At 41.4% G+C, this 15183-nt stretch overlaps 1 pseudogene; it reads right to left on the reverse strand.

Moving 5' to 3' along the window:
• Positions 1-14652: 14652 nt before the first annotated feature.
• LOC126459545 (5S ribosomal RNA) lies at positions 14653-14770 on the reverse strand (annotated as a pseudogene).
• Positions 14771-15183: the final 413 nt, after the last annotated feature.

Raw genomic sequence — 15183 nt, forward strand, 5'->3', positions numbered from 1 at the left:
TAAATTTTACTGCAAACAAGGGAATTAATCTTAGCAATCAGGCCGTCATCAGCACGGTCCTATGCCTACCGGCCGCCGTGTAATCCCCTGTCGTGCAGAGTCATTCGGATGTGGTACGGAGGGGCGTGGAATCAGCACGCCGCTCTCCCAGCCGCCGTCGGCTTTCCTGACCTTGAAGCCAATACTTCTCAATCCAGTTGCTCCTCATCTGGTATCACGAGATAAGCTGTAGTCCCTCCACCAGGGATAAATCCCTGGCAGCGCCAGGAGCTGAAACCAATCCCTCAGCGTGGCAATCAGACGCATTCGACTACTCTGCTAAAGAGGCTAACAACTTCGCGCACAGTGAATCAAGTAAAGAGACGTGTCAATAGTGAATTGACGTCGTGCTGAATATGGAAGAATCGGCAAGCCAGATGAGGTGAAAGGAGTCACTGCTTCTCAACCGTCCGGCAAACTGCCGTTTCGACAGGCACCGGGCCGTTCCCTCACTTAAAACATTGTTCTAATTTATAGCCCTATAAAAGGGGGCTGGTCGCGCCGCGAAGGTCGCTCGATACCAGGAGTGGGTCTGTGGACGAGGTCAGGGCTCCCCCTGCCCTTCTCGGCGGGCACTCCATCAGCCGCAGCCCGCGGCGACAGCGCTGCCCCACTGTCCGGCCGGCCACGGCTCCACCCCCACACTGGCCGCCACGGCGGCTTCCAGCACATCAATAACCACGAGTATAGATTGACAGGCAGAGCAAGCAGCAGCTCCCCGCAGCGCAGCATTATTTAAAAAAAAAACCTTGCCCTATCACTATATCACTCAGTCCCCTATTTTCAATTCCTTTCAGGGAACATAAACTAGACTTCGACGTGGCATTCCTCCCAGCATCACAGAAATAAATCAACTCTTTTTTTCCAAAGATAGCTAATCACATTTCCCCTTAAACCTCTGCCTTTCTTTTTATAGGTGTCATTAATTCCCCTGCAATAAAGCATCCGTCTATCTCGCTATAACTTGGCCATTTCCCAAAACACAGTTGCATAATTTCTCTTAGAACTGCCTACATCACAATGTCGCAATTTTGTATCGTTATTCCTGACTACTGTTGTCTTTTCTCTGTCACATTATCATTAATAGTAGTATATTTCATATTGTTATTAACATTAGTTCCTCTGAGGTACTGCTACATATAAAAACTAGAGTGTATGTATGTCTTGCATATCCCCCCGAACCCTGGATGGATTTCAACCAAATGTGGCACAGAAACAGCAGCCCCCATGAGTATCAGCACTGCGTGTTTTATAAACTTTGTAGATAGAGTAGAAGCCGATGTACATGCAAAAATGTGTCCTTTTTCCAGCCCCTGGCATTGAGACTGCCCTGCTCGATAAATACATTGTGTGGGAGCTGTAATGACCTGCCAATGAACCGGCTTTGAAGAGCAGCCTAAGTGTCAGGGGCAAAAACTGAGTTTCCAATCCCTAAAATGTAGGCCATCCTGCATGACAGGTGTGTTGTAGTAGTATCAATCTGCTTTATCGACCTGCTTTGTATGGCAGTCTGTATATCAGGAGCAAATACATGATTACAATTAAAAAAATGCACCAGTTTGTTATGCCATAGTCGAATGGATTTCACATTAAAACCGCATGTTTCATATCCATCTACAGAGGACATTTTCGAGGCAGACATTCAAAGAAGCTAAAATCCCCTTAAAATGTTACCCTCAGATGGGAACAAAGTTTTGGGTTTTGATGTGAAATCCGTTCAACCATGGCATAATAGCTCATAGTTTTTTTTAATTGTGGCATTTGTGGCCATGAAAGTTTACATTTTACAAAAATACATGATTTTCAAGCCCCTGGTAGCCTGCCCCAGACAGAGTTGAGTGTTGTGAAAGCAGTACTGGCCTGATTTATTTAATTGTATTTCAGGGGTTTCATATGCTGATGAACATGGATGGGGACAGGTTGAGATGTATAGAGGTGGAAATGGTGAGAGTGAAGGAGAAGAGGAATGGACAGAGAAAGAGAGTAGGGAAAGATGCATATGGCAGGTTGTAGGTACAGAGGGGTCATGCACAGGTGGAAAGCAAAGAGATGGAGATGCAGCTGGAAGGAGAGAGGGAGAGGATATCGTTAGAGGGAGGTGGAAAATACAGTCAGAGTTGGGGGTGGAACAAATGTAAAAAAGAGAGGGGAAGGAGGAGGGTAAGAGACAGGCTGAGGGGGAGGAGATAGACAGACGTGAGAAGACGGGGTTGACAGACTCATACATTCTCAGAAATCTCTACCTCAAATTAAGGCCTGTGTTTGATACTAGTAGACTTCTCTTGGCCAGGAAAGCCCTTTTGGCCTGCTTTTGATGTCCTCCTTGCTCCGTCCGTCACTGATTATTTTGCCAACAAGGAAGCATAATTCCTTAATTTCGCCTTCTTCGTGACCATCAATTATGAAGTTACGTTTCTTGCTGTTCTCATTTCCGCTACTTCTCCTTACTTTCGTCTTTCTTCGATTTACTCTCAATCCCTATACTCTGTACTCATTAGGCTGTTCATCGCATTGGGCAGGTCTCGTTAATATCCCTTAGTTTCGCTGAGTGTAGCAATATCATCAGCGAATATTATCATTAATATCTTTTCACCTTGAATTTTAATGTATGTACATCTGGAGGTCCCTTCCTTACACCTCAAACGGACGTTACACCACGACACAGACTCAAATTGAAATACGGTGAACAGACATGTCAACAACCGGACGGACAGTTCATAATTTTGTGGAAAACAACGCCGTTAACATATAACCACGACTCCGGGGCTACTCAAATTCGCTCGATGTTGCATATCTTGAGATTGGACCATTCACTGTTTCTATTTCTATATTTAAGAAAGAAAGTGTGCATTACTCAAAACGTGCTGTAAGATTAAAATGTGGTGCCCACCCATGATCGCCTTGTAGACATCTGTTCAAGGTGTTAGCCATTTTGACTACTGCCTCACAGTATATTTATTAACTCAGGATGTTTGTTGTAAATAATACACTGCAGTTCGAAAGGAACAATGATGTCCACAATTACAATACCGGAAGAAAGAATGACATTCATTACTCCACAATAAGGTTGTCTTTAGCACGAAAAGACATGCACGATGCTGCCGCCAGATCAAAGTTTTTGATCACTTACCTAAAGATACGTAATGCCTGACAGAAAGAGAAGTTAAATTCAAAAGCAAACTGAAGACATTTCTCCTTGACAACCCCTTCTATCCTTTAGAAGACATTCAATTTTACTACAGGGTTGTCCATGAATACGGAGGCAGTGCGAGAAATGCATGCATGATCATAAATACAGATCCTAGCTAATACTGAATGTTGAGCTGTTGTATTTGACCACGAACGACACCTGTACATTGTCCTCAACACGTTGCAGGTGGCAGTCAATCTCGTTGTAAGTGTGTTATATCGGAGCTAATTGAAGCTGAACGAGGGCAAATGGTTGGTTCTCGTGTGGTGGGTGCTTCAGTAACCAAGGAAGCTGAAGTGTTTGATGTTTCAAGATTATACCGCATATAGGGAAAGCGGAAAAACACCACCCGCTAAGTCACAACGCGGACGGAAGTATCTTTTGAGTGATCGTGATAGACGTTCAGAATGGAGTTACTGTGACAAAAAATAAGAGGACGACAGCTACAAAAGTCACTCTTGCAAACGCTGTTGGCACCAAAACAACACGAAGGGACCTCCGTAAGCAGGGGATTCCAGAGCGATTTGGAATTCCAAAACCAAACATCAGTGATAAACATGAACCTTTCAGGGAAATGTGGTGCAGTAGCTACAAAACATGGACTCTGTAACAATGACAGTAAGTGATTTGGTCGGATGAGTCTTGTTTCAAACAGTAAACGTACTGCCGATTTTAGGTCTCAAGAGTGACACAATCGGGGATTGGGTGATAATTTTGGAAGGTAAATCGTGGTGTTCCATGGGCCCCACGGGTACCCTACAACACTGCATTACTTCCAAGGATTATGTGGCAATTTTGGTTGATCAAGTCAATCCAATGTTGCAGTGTTTGTTCACCGGTGATGGTACTTTGTTCCAAGACGACACGAACCCTGTTCAAACAACTAGAATCGTTCAGGACTGGTTTCGTGGCCACGAGGATGAATTGTCTCACCTCCCCTGCCACAATAGCCACACTATTATTGAGCCTTTATAGTGTACTTTCGAGAGAAAGGAACGTAATCGCTATCCTCCTTCATGATCGTTAATTGAAGTTACCATTATTTTTGCAGGAATAATATCATGAGATTCTCTTGAAGCCCATACAGAACCTGTATTTATCCATTCCGAAACGACTGGGAACCGTTTGGAATGCCAACAGTTTTTCTACAGCGCATTAGGAATGCTAACGTGTTACGTTCTTGGTGCCCCCCTATCTTGCCCAACCCCTGTATATAAAAGGTGGTGAGGTAGGAATTACTAACTCACTACTGTATTTAAACAAAAGGCAATTGGAAATAGTCATCACGTAGTCATATTTACACATTAATGTGTGATGTGAATGTAAAATGACTCATTCCACATCATAATGTTTAATTGTACAAATGATCCAAGGAAAACGAAACTTCTTCCCCAACTCCAAACCGAATATGTATTCTTACCCCTGAACTGTTAACCGTGTCACGCATCACCAGCTTTTCCCATACTTAGGTATACGAGAGTTCTTTTTAAAAACAGTCCTTCTGTTTGGCTGGCATCTTCTTCTCCTTCCTTTCTTATTGTTCCACTGCGTCAGATTCCGCACAATTACAGTCAAAATACTTGGCTTTAGCAACTCAATTCCCTCTACTGACAGCTCTTTCTGCACATGAAGTTCAACGACGAACTCCCAATCTCCAAGGATCTTTGTCGTATTTCCAGTGAGGCGTAAGCAATCCTTCTATATGCTGTGATGAGGAACTCGATTAGTCGCCGCTGCAGGCACCTTAGTGGTACATAGGCAGAACGTTAACATCACTGCTCAACTATCATTCAATCGAATTCCCAGTTTAATCCACACTGTGTAGTCACTGCAAGGCTCTTTATTAAAACGTCACTGATCTTGTTCTATACGGTGTTGGGTTTCTAATTAACTCTACTCCTGGCTTACATTTCTGTTGATGTTGTTGTCTTCTGTCCAAAAACTGACAGCCTTCAAGGTTGTCCTAACTTGAGCAAGTATCTTAGTCTCTCTACATTCATTGGAACCTGGTTGCTGTAATCTGGTTGTGATATACCTCTACACTTTTTAGCCCTACACTACCCTCCATTTCAGAACTGATGATCTGAATGTTAACGAAGTGTCCTCTCAACTATCCCTTCTTATAGACAAGTTGTACTACAAAGTTGTTTCAACGTCAGTTCGACTCAGAGCCTGTTAATTGATCACACCAATTACGCATCAAATATGTAGTTTTTTTACAATTAAAAAACGTCTCCTACTTTCTCTGCTGTTCATAGCCCACGTTTCACTTCAGTATCAGATTATGATCCAAAGAAATATTTTAAACAAACTTCCTAAAATTTAATTTTACATTCGATGATATTACAGTTCCCTTTTTTCTAATGATTTCCTTGCTACTTCAAATCTACATTTTAGGCCTATATACACTGTACCTATGCTGTCACCATTTTGCTACTCAAATAGCAGAACTCGTCTCCTGCTATTAGTGGCTCGTTTTCTAATATAATTCCGTGATTATCATCAGATTCAATTCGAGTACACTCCATTAGCCTCGTTTTAGTTTTGTTAATATTGATCTTATAGCCTTTTTTCAAGGTACCTTCCTTCGTCATCTCTCGCAAGTTACAGTGTCTTCGGCAAATATGCTACAGATTGCTAATAGCCAAGAACTTCAAAATTAAACAACACTATATGGGGATATAGACTATAATAACACGTCCCTTGTGCTACACAACATTATTGAGGAACATTTAATAATACAGAAAAGGAATTCTCTGTAAATGTTATGGGAACAACATGTAAGAGAGAATTCAATAAAATAAAATCGATGACAACAGGAACATACTTCTTCGTTTCGCTGTATACATATACACAGTGGTGCAGGTGATTTAAAAATGCATCGCTCTTCCTATGGAAATGACATGGTACTCTCCATAATTCATATTCTAGAAAAGCACCTATGTGATACTTCAGAGAGACGATTTGGGTTATCACGTAATACTCTGCATGCGGACGTTACACCAGTAAATTCAGCACTTCAGTTTTACCACTTATATGAATGTGAATATATTTTATTTATTATTTGTGTTCCCTTACATCAAACGTACGTTCTTCGGGAGTCACACAAGTTGTGTGCAAAAATTCTTTTACAATAAAAAAGACAGATGTGAACGTTTAAACTTTTCTGAAACATTAACCTACTCATGATAATAACTCACCCTAAGGAATGCAGCAACAAATGACTTTCTGTAAATCTTTATTTGTGTGAAGATGCTGTTCGTGTTTTCGCCCATCTGCATCTGGCAAAATACGTTTATATCTTCGTCAATACGACGTTCTAATGACTACACTTTGTACACTGCAGCTGCCTTTTGTTCTGTAACAAAATGATCCCTCTCCCAACTGCGTATCTAGAACACAAACACTTAACGTTTCACTGCTGCACTGATGCAACGCAGCATTCGCCTAGTGGCCGATTTATTTGATGAAAATTTCATTGGAGAATTTGAAAATGTCTAGGAACACAGTGCAAAATTTCTTTCATATATTCGTAACTGATGATGAAATTTGGAAGCAATATCGGACCAAGTAACAATCAAAACTATTACAATTTCTCAGAGAAAGCAAAGACTGTTTCTTAATATGGAAGAGAGAAAGCCATTGCTCTATGCGTTTCTCCAGATCATCTGTGTAATCTCCGTAGAGTCCAGAGAAAAAGTGTAACCATAACTGGTTCCTATTATGCCACAATATTGGAGGGTTTAGAACCAGATCAGAAAGATGAAAGACCAATATTCAGTTGGACAATATCACTTCTTTCACACGGAGAACGCCCTTCTTAACGCAGTCGTTTTATTCTGTTGATTTAGACCTTAGTGATTCATTTCAGATCACTAACGTTTGGTTTGCTGGCGATAAATTTTCATCAAACAAGAAAGTAATCGCATCCACATGGACGTTTACTACAGAATATAGCTTCTCACTTCACCAATGAAATAAGAAAAAAAAAATACAGCCATTTTGCATCGAGGTACGTCGCCTAAGGCCGGCCGGTGTGGCCGTGCGGTTCTGGCGCTTCATTCTGGAACCGCGTGACCGTAGCGGTCGCAGGATCGAATCCTGCCTCGGGCATGGATGTGTGTGATGTCCTTAGGTTAGTTAGGTTTAAGTAGTTCTAAGTTCTAGGGGACTGATAACCACAGATGTTAAGTCCCATGGTGCTCAGAGCCATTTGAACCATTTGAACGTCGCCTAAAGAGCCTGTGTTGAGACCTTAAACAGTTTTCAAGGAAGTACACTATTCCCCTTTTTCCTACCTGTCTCTCGTGATATGTTAAAATGAGCGTTGCTACAAGGAATAAAGGAAAAGAGGTCAGCATTTACGTCCAGTGGGCGTCAGGTATCCATTAAAGGACTTCCAGTAGTCCCCCCAACCCCATCCCATACCCCATGTGTAAACAGCTTCAAACGTCTGATAACAAACGACTATGCCTATTAATGGGTAGATTATATCATTTTAAATTTTTCTATTCGGCCAATAATTTTGTGTAATAATGAAAATGAAATGTTTGCTGTCCCTTGAAGCATTTAGATAGGCAACCTGCAATGACGATTGCGTAATCATTTTAGTCGTTTGGTAATATAGATCACTGAAAATTACAATTGAGTGGGTCATATCTAAGTGGATCTAATCTCCACAAGCTTGTTCCGAGAAAAACCCAAGTAAGTAATTTGAAACCAAACTGTTGGTCCTGATACTAGCACTTTTTTTTGGCATAGTAGTGAACATTGCATAATATATCTACAACAAAATTAGGTTTTTACGTTCAATAGGAAGAAAGCTATAAGCGCCCATGAAGGGCCTCCTAGGAATAATATTATAAATTTGCTTCCTTGTGCAGCGAATATTTAACGGGTTATCTTACAAAAACTATATAGGCACTAGAGAGCCAGACGAACGTTTATTATGCGGTTACTAAACATCAATAAACATCAGTATGACTAGAATTTACAGTATGTCTCCTATTGTCTTAATCTATGACACTAGTAGTCTTCTAGGGAGACTGTCAGTACACTTTATAACATTGTGTACACTTGTACTGGATGTACTTTACATTTTTCTTGATGACTCCTGTTTTTCCTTTTTTTAAATATATATATGTATATTTGACAGGAACTCTTCGGATGCGCAGTGGACTCAGAGGAAAAGTTACAAGTAGGTGGATAGCGTGCTTAAGACAGCCAGTGAGCCGGCCGATGTGACCGAGCGGTTCTAGGCTCTACAGTCTGGAACCGCGCGACCGCTACGGTCACAGGTTCAAATCCTGCCTCGGGAATGGATGTGTGTGATGTCCTTAGGTTGGTTAGGTTTAATTCTGGCACCGTCTCTTGAACTGTATGTAGTGTTGAAACTTCTCCAGGAGAAGAGGTCGTTCTACGGAAACAATTTGAGAAACGGTAATTTTAGAAATGACAGTTTCCATTAGCTGATGGATACACAATTCATTCTGGAGAAAAGGTAGAAAACTTGAAACAGGCGTATTTAACGCTCTTATGAGTCCAATGTTGTATTTCAGCCAACTCAGCTATCATTCTATTTAAAATTTCCAACGTTGACGAAACTGCAGGAACACAGTTCTGTAATAAATTGAGAGAAATTGGTAAGGTCTTATGGGACCAAACTACTGAGGTCATCGGTCCCTAAGCCTGCACACTACTTAATTTAACTTAAACTAACGCTATGGACAACACACACACCAATGCCCGAGGGAGGATTCGAACCTCCAACGCGGGCAGCCGCACGGTGACAAGGCGCCCAAGACAGCGCGGCTGCCCCACACGGCTATATGAATTTTCCTCAGACTGCAATTAAATGATCTTAAGTTTTATTTTAACTAGGATGATTTTTTGGTGTAGCCTTCTAAGCTGCACAGTTCACATGACGACAGAAAAGAGTATATTAACTATAATTTTATTACTCAATTTCAGCATTGTACCTTCGGTACGTTTATCTTGACGACAGGCGGGTTTCTTGAGACAGGTTTAAGATTGATGGTGATGTGTAATACGGAGTAGGCACTTGTGTACTGTGGGTAGCAAGTGTGATCCTCGGCTAGTGTGGTAATAGTGCGTTAGATCTTGAGTAAACTGTAATACTTCCTCGATAGTAATTTATTATTTTACGCGACAGCACCATTCTGATTTGCGCATCTTGCGTGAGCGTAATACTTGTAACAAATTAGGTCCAAACATATTTCAAAACAGGATATTATATCGTGCATTAAACAATGTTGATGGTTGCTTTTAGTAACTCTTATTGACCCTATTATCTCCTTGCTGAGTGAACAACACATATAAATGTTGTTTAAAACTTTCTACCCCATATAGCATAGAATAATATCAATCGGGAGGAACATCTCACAACTACGGCGTCTTTATATGACATAATACCTTATTATAAATAGGGTGACAGTAGAGTACAACGAGGCGCTATTGGATATATTACCACAATACTTTAATAGGACTCCATCACGTTATTTTATAATTGGTTACGACGTTCACACCTCTGTGCCTGTTAGAATAAGGCGTTACACCGTTACGTACTAAAGTATGAGATACACATTCTCCGTGTAATTTTTTGTCAATTTGGGTGTAAACTAAACGCCAGCACCATCTGATGATACTTCACATGGGTAAATTGGACCTCAGCAAAACTGTAATTCTATGTACGCTTTTGACTTGAACATCAGAACGTTAAGTAATCTAACGACCTGAAGAGATCAAAAAAGTTGCTATCAAATAACTGCAAAGCAACGTGGCAGTATTACGTGTGCAGTAGCTTATTATAATTGTTTAATGTTAAGAGGTACATCTGAAGATGAGGCTTGGAGTCTCAGAATCGAGCTTGTTAAAATTGAAGACCATGTAAATGCAGCCTCAAGCAAAGTCATTCTTACTTTCAATACTGCCATTCAGTGTAGTGTTGAAATATGTCGTCCTTACAAACCAGCAAGAAATGCTTCTCAATAGATATAAAATATACGCGAATTTGTGTCTGTTATTATTCCTACTATTATTACTAAACAGGAACCACCGATCAAAGGATGGCACTGGCTTACAGCAAATCTCTGGACTCGCATTCAGGAGGTGCAACCATCCAGATTTTTCGTGATTTCTCTAAATCGAATAAAATGATTACTGGACCGGTTCCTTTGGAAAGGAAACCGCAACGCTGTCAAAATTCGAGGCAGTGCTTCGTCTGTGTTTTCTTTAACCCTATCATTCCTATCATGTTTGGCCATTTTTCCAAACTCATGTAAATGCTGTTCTTAGCTTATCCGGTTTAGCCTGGAGGACTTACTTACAACAGGTATCATATGGTAAATGGAAATTATGCTGACCGCATTTCCGTCTACTTTCTAAAAGTATAAAGGGCAGTCAAAAAGTTTCTGTTTGAAGACCGTACAAACCTGACTCGGTATGCTAATCAGGTAAAATCGTCGAAACCTTTGAGACGATCATCCCACCGACGCCTCAGATTAAAGATGCCCATTTGGTAAAACATCGTATCCTGTAGTGTGAGGAAGTCCTTAACTGCTTGCTGCACATTCTTGTCCGTCAGGAATCTTCGACCCTTCAAGGCCATTTTTAGGGAACCGAATGCGTGATAATCACATTGGGAGGGAGCGGGCCTATTGGGGAGCTCCTCGTGTATGTCCCGCTTGAGTTGGCGTAACTTCTGGGTTAACACATTTGCAGTATGGGGACGTGCGTAATCATGAAGCAGGAGCACTCCTTCTCACGCACCGTTCCAGTATGGTGGTTTCCGAAAGACATCTGTCCCCAAGCACATTGTTAATTCTCCGATGGATGTCTACCGGTGTTTGTCCTTCAGCAACCAAGAAAAGAATAACATGTTTTTGGTCCTGTTTGAACGCGTTTAGTAATAACGTCGTCACATTTCACGTTTCCAGATTTACTGCACGCACCTGGGAAAGACACGAATGCCACTCTAATCCCTTGCGTACTTGTCAGTGCTTATACGCAATAGAGCCGCGCTAAGTTGCATAAACTCTGTAGAAACACTTTCAAAAGAAAATCTATCCGACCCTTATATATTATTGAAGAGTGAAGCAAAGTTACCGATTTTATTTTCCTAGTTTCTGAAAACTTCGTGTAACATAAATAAAATTAAAGGAACTGCTATCGTTAAAAGACACTTTTATTTTATATTAAATCCCATGATGGACACAATGTTTCCAAATTTTCACCGTCATGATGATCCACGACATAACACAGTTTGTTGGTAAGGACATCCAACGAAAAACAGTTTAATAATTAAGAGTAGATGTCATGTTCTCCATTTAATGAATTCGTTAGGAAAAGTGGTTTCCTGCCTTGCGTAATCGTATAATTTACCGGTCCCTCAAAAGTTAAAGGCTGTCACTTGCTTTTTTCCTTTTCTTTGTTTGAAGAGATAAAGATTTGTGACAGCGTTCCCTTTCATTGCCAGGGGCGAATAGCAATTCGTATTCTCTCTTTCGTGGAAAATACGCTGCCCTTATGAATTCCGCAGCTGTGTGCCTCATTGAAAACGTGTTTTCCGTACACCACTTGGTGGTTAATTTGCATTAAATACCTATAGATAATCTGTTCTTGTGGGAATTGTTCTAGTTTTGACGTCAACGTTCCCTTAACGTAGTGAAGTTATTCTGTTTCAGCCGGTTCCAGCATTATATTGAAATCAAAGTCAAATTACCGTAGAATCTCTGTGCTGCAGCCTGGAACGTGCGGTAATTGTTGTTTGTATTAATAACGTTAATGAGCCAACTGCGGTCATAGACACGCGATAATTCGCTAACAAGTGCAAGTAATTACAGAGAAGTACTCACGTTTACTGAAGGTCAGATTCGTTATCCGGAAGTATCCTGATTCCCGGTAGATACAGTTCACTGACCTGTACATAAGTACAAACAATTACGTAACAACATTTATTTCCCCTAAAGGCTTATAAATAATTGTATCAGTTTCTTCATATTTTATGTAGTTAAAATGTAAAAAAATCAAACATAATAAAATTTTATGCAGAACGCTATGGGGAAAACGACATACGTTAGAGCCACATAATATCGTCTGTTTCTAAACCAGGGGAGTGCGTTCGTCATCAGTTTTTCCTTAGTAGCTCTAGCGCTATATTAGTCGTTAGTTAAAGCTGAAAGTGGTTTATTTCTGAAACATGGATTACTACAAGTACGGTTGCCCTCAAGAAAAACTATTTGTAATGATAGTTATAGATCCCCAGATATTTGTATTGCCCGGAATAATTCCCACCTCATTCTTAATGTATCTCATTGATTGTTCTCCTCGCTCGGTAATTTAAAATATACGTCCCTTTACAGAAACGGTCCACACCACAACAGTATCATTTGGTGTAGAGTTTATAAACCTGGAAGAACATTTAAAGCACGGTACTTCCGAAAACAAAACGCTCTCTAACCCATAGTTCCACCCCAATAATTTCCTGAATACGAGTTCAGTGTCCAAAGCTAATTTGCAGAATTTCTCCAATGTAGCACTCATGTGAATAAGGATGCTAGCAGTCAAACCAAAAGGATAAGTTTTGGCGCTGTTCACATTTGCTCAGTGGTGCTCTTATGTGAGATGTGCAGAGTGAGATTGCTTCGGTTGCTCCTTATTTCCAACTTAGTGATGCTGGCGTTCTATGGTCCTTTTGTATGACTTTGCAAACGACAGTATAATCCAGTATGATAGTCAACTTCTGAGCTTACAATGCTTGTGACATTTACATCCACAAGTTGAGACAAGAGTTTTATTTCACAACTCTCATGCAGAGAGAGAGAGAGAGAGAGAGAGAGAGAGAGAGAGAGAGATGAGATGAGATGTTTTGGAGATGAAGTCTGCTTCTGAATAACGACAGTGAATAGAAGAAGGGAGGCAGAAATTTCGTGTCCACAACCCCTCCTCAACCCCCCGCCCACAGCCCAATGGATTAATTGTTAACTCTCAGGTCTTCTCAGGGCGACTGATTAGTAGTGAGCTTCTGGGTGTTCTGTTCCGAATTGTTGGAGTCTGGTTGGAGTCCAGGCAGCTGGAACACATAGCAGTAATACACGCAGCACCCAAAGAAGACGGCGGGGTCGCTTGTCGAAATATTATGTATGAAATGAGCATGGATAGAACTGTTTCACCACCGACTTCGGGATCACGTCGCAGTCTGACCGAAACCAGTTATCATGGTATCCAGAGTCACTCACGGCGACGCGCCTGCTAGGAGACCAGATTTCACTGACTGCCAGCGATTGGTGGAGATGAGTGCGCAGTATGAGACAGTACTGTACCGATGTGATGCGCATTTTAGTAGTTCGAAAGAAAGTTTCAAAACGACATTCATTTTTTTCGAGGTCATTGCTAGGCCTGTTAATATCATCATTATCGTCATCATCTTCATCATCATCGTCATATCACTAGCCATTCATCGCTCTTACTAGACATGGGAGTCTTCCAGACATTTTCGTATGTTACATTCCTCTGCTTTTCTCATCCAAGTTTGCCCTGATGATCTTTTGTATCTACAATCCGTCTTCCATTAAGCCGACCTCTAGGTCTTTTCAGGAGATATCCTACACACAATCTCCGTAGTCCATTTCCCGTCAATTCATCTCGTTACATCCCCAGATCATCTCTATTTCAGTTTCGTAGCAGTAATTGTAACGTTCTAAACTCTTTTTTTTTCTTTTCTATTTAATTATTTTTCTGACATTCTTATTATAAGCAACAGGCATCTTTCCTTTGCTCATTAGGCTACGCTCTATTTTTGAATTGCATGCGCATTTAACGTCCATATTTCTTGTTACTAATAGCTCCGTACACTGGTTGTAACATTCCGTTTGAAAACAGGAGACCTTTCTGAGAGGTAGAGAGCATGTTGAGAAGTATTAGTAGCTGTCTAGTTCCTTTACAAAGAAAGAGAATTGAATTAAATGAAAATCGCTTTCCCAGCCACTGGTTCGAGTTGCTTAAGTAATTGCGATTTCGGTTGGTATAGGAATTGGCCTATAAATTAGATAATCGAAAATTCAATGAAATCTGCCTATTTTGTGCACCGAAATCAATTGTCCCAGGCCAGCTAACAATAATGCTAAGTTTTCAGAATAGAGAACTAATCTAATGGTGGGGGGGGGGGGGGGAGCAGTTGTTATAATCTATAACTAAACTCCTCCTAAACAGGCCATGAAGGCCCCACAGTAATGACCGACCGCCGTGACATCTTCAGTCCATCGGCGTCACTGGATGCGAATATGGAGGGACATGTGGTCAGTACACCACTCTCCCGGCCGTATGTCACTTTCCGAGACCGGAGCCGCTGCTCCTCATTCAAGTAGCGCCTCAGTTTGCCTCACAAGGGCTGTGTAAACCCCACTTGCCAACAGCGCTCGGCAGACCGGATGGTCACCCATCCTTGTGCTAGCCCAGCCCGACAGCGCTTAACTTCGGTAATCTGACGGGAACCGGTGTTACCACTGCGGCAAGGCCGTTGGCAGTTGTTACAATCACGAATCATTTAATTCATAAAATAAATAAGATGTTGTAATTCAGCAGAAGTTCCGGAACTATTACTTTTATGTTCAAGCTACAATAACGACGGCGAGTAGGACAAACGACTCCATCCAAGTCCAGAGAACTAGTCACCACAGGGTCACCAAACAGCATATCCGGATACCGAGTAGCCCTCTTGGCAGCAGGCAGCAGGAAGTGTTTCCGTCGCCACCCTATTCGTGTTGACCATATGGATCTTTTTCTATCGGAGGAAGCACACTGCAGTGTGTGTTAAGATTAAAATACTAGTGCGTGTCGCTGTCTCGGCCCCATTTCGTTGCGGTTCTTAGTCGGCTTCTTTTTGCGACTAGCAGAAGTGCGTTAGTCGCCGTCATTTCGCGATAAGTGTGTTACCT

Source organism: Schistocerca serialis, chromosome 2, assembly GCF_023864345.2.
Source record: "Schistocerca serialis cubense isolate TAMUIC-IGC-003099 chromosome 2, iqSchSeri2.2, whole genome shotgun sequence".
Classification (NCBI taxonomy): Eukaryota; Metazoa; Arthropoda; class Insecta; order Orthoptera; family Acrididae; genus Schistocerca; species Schistocerca serialis.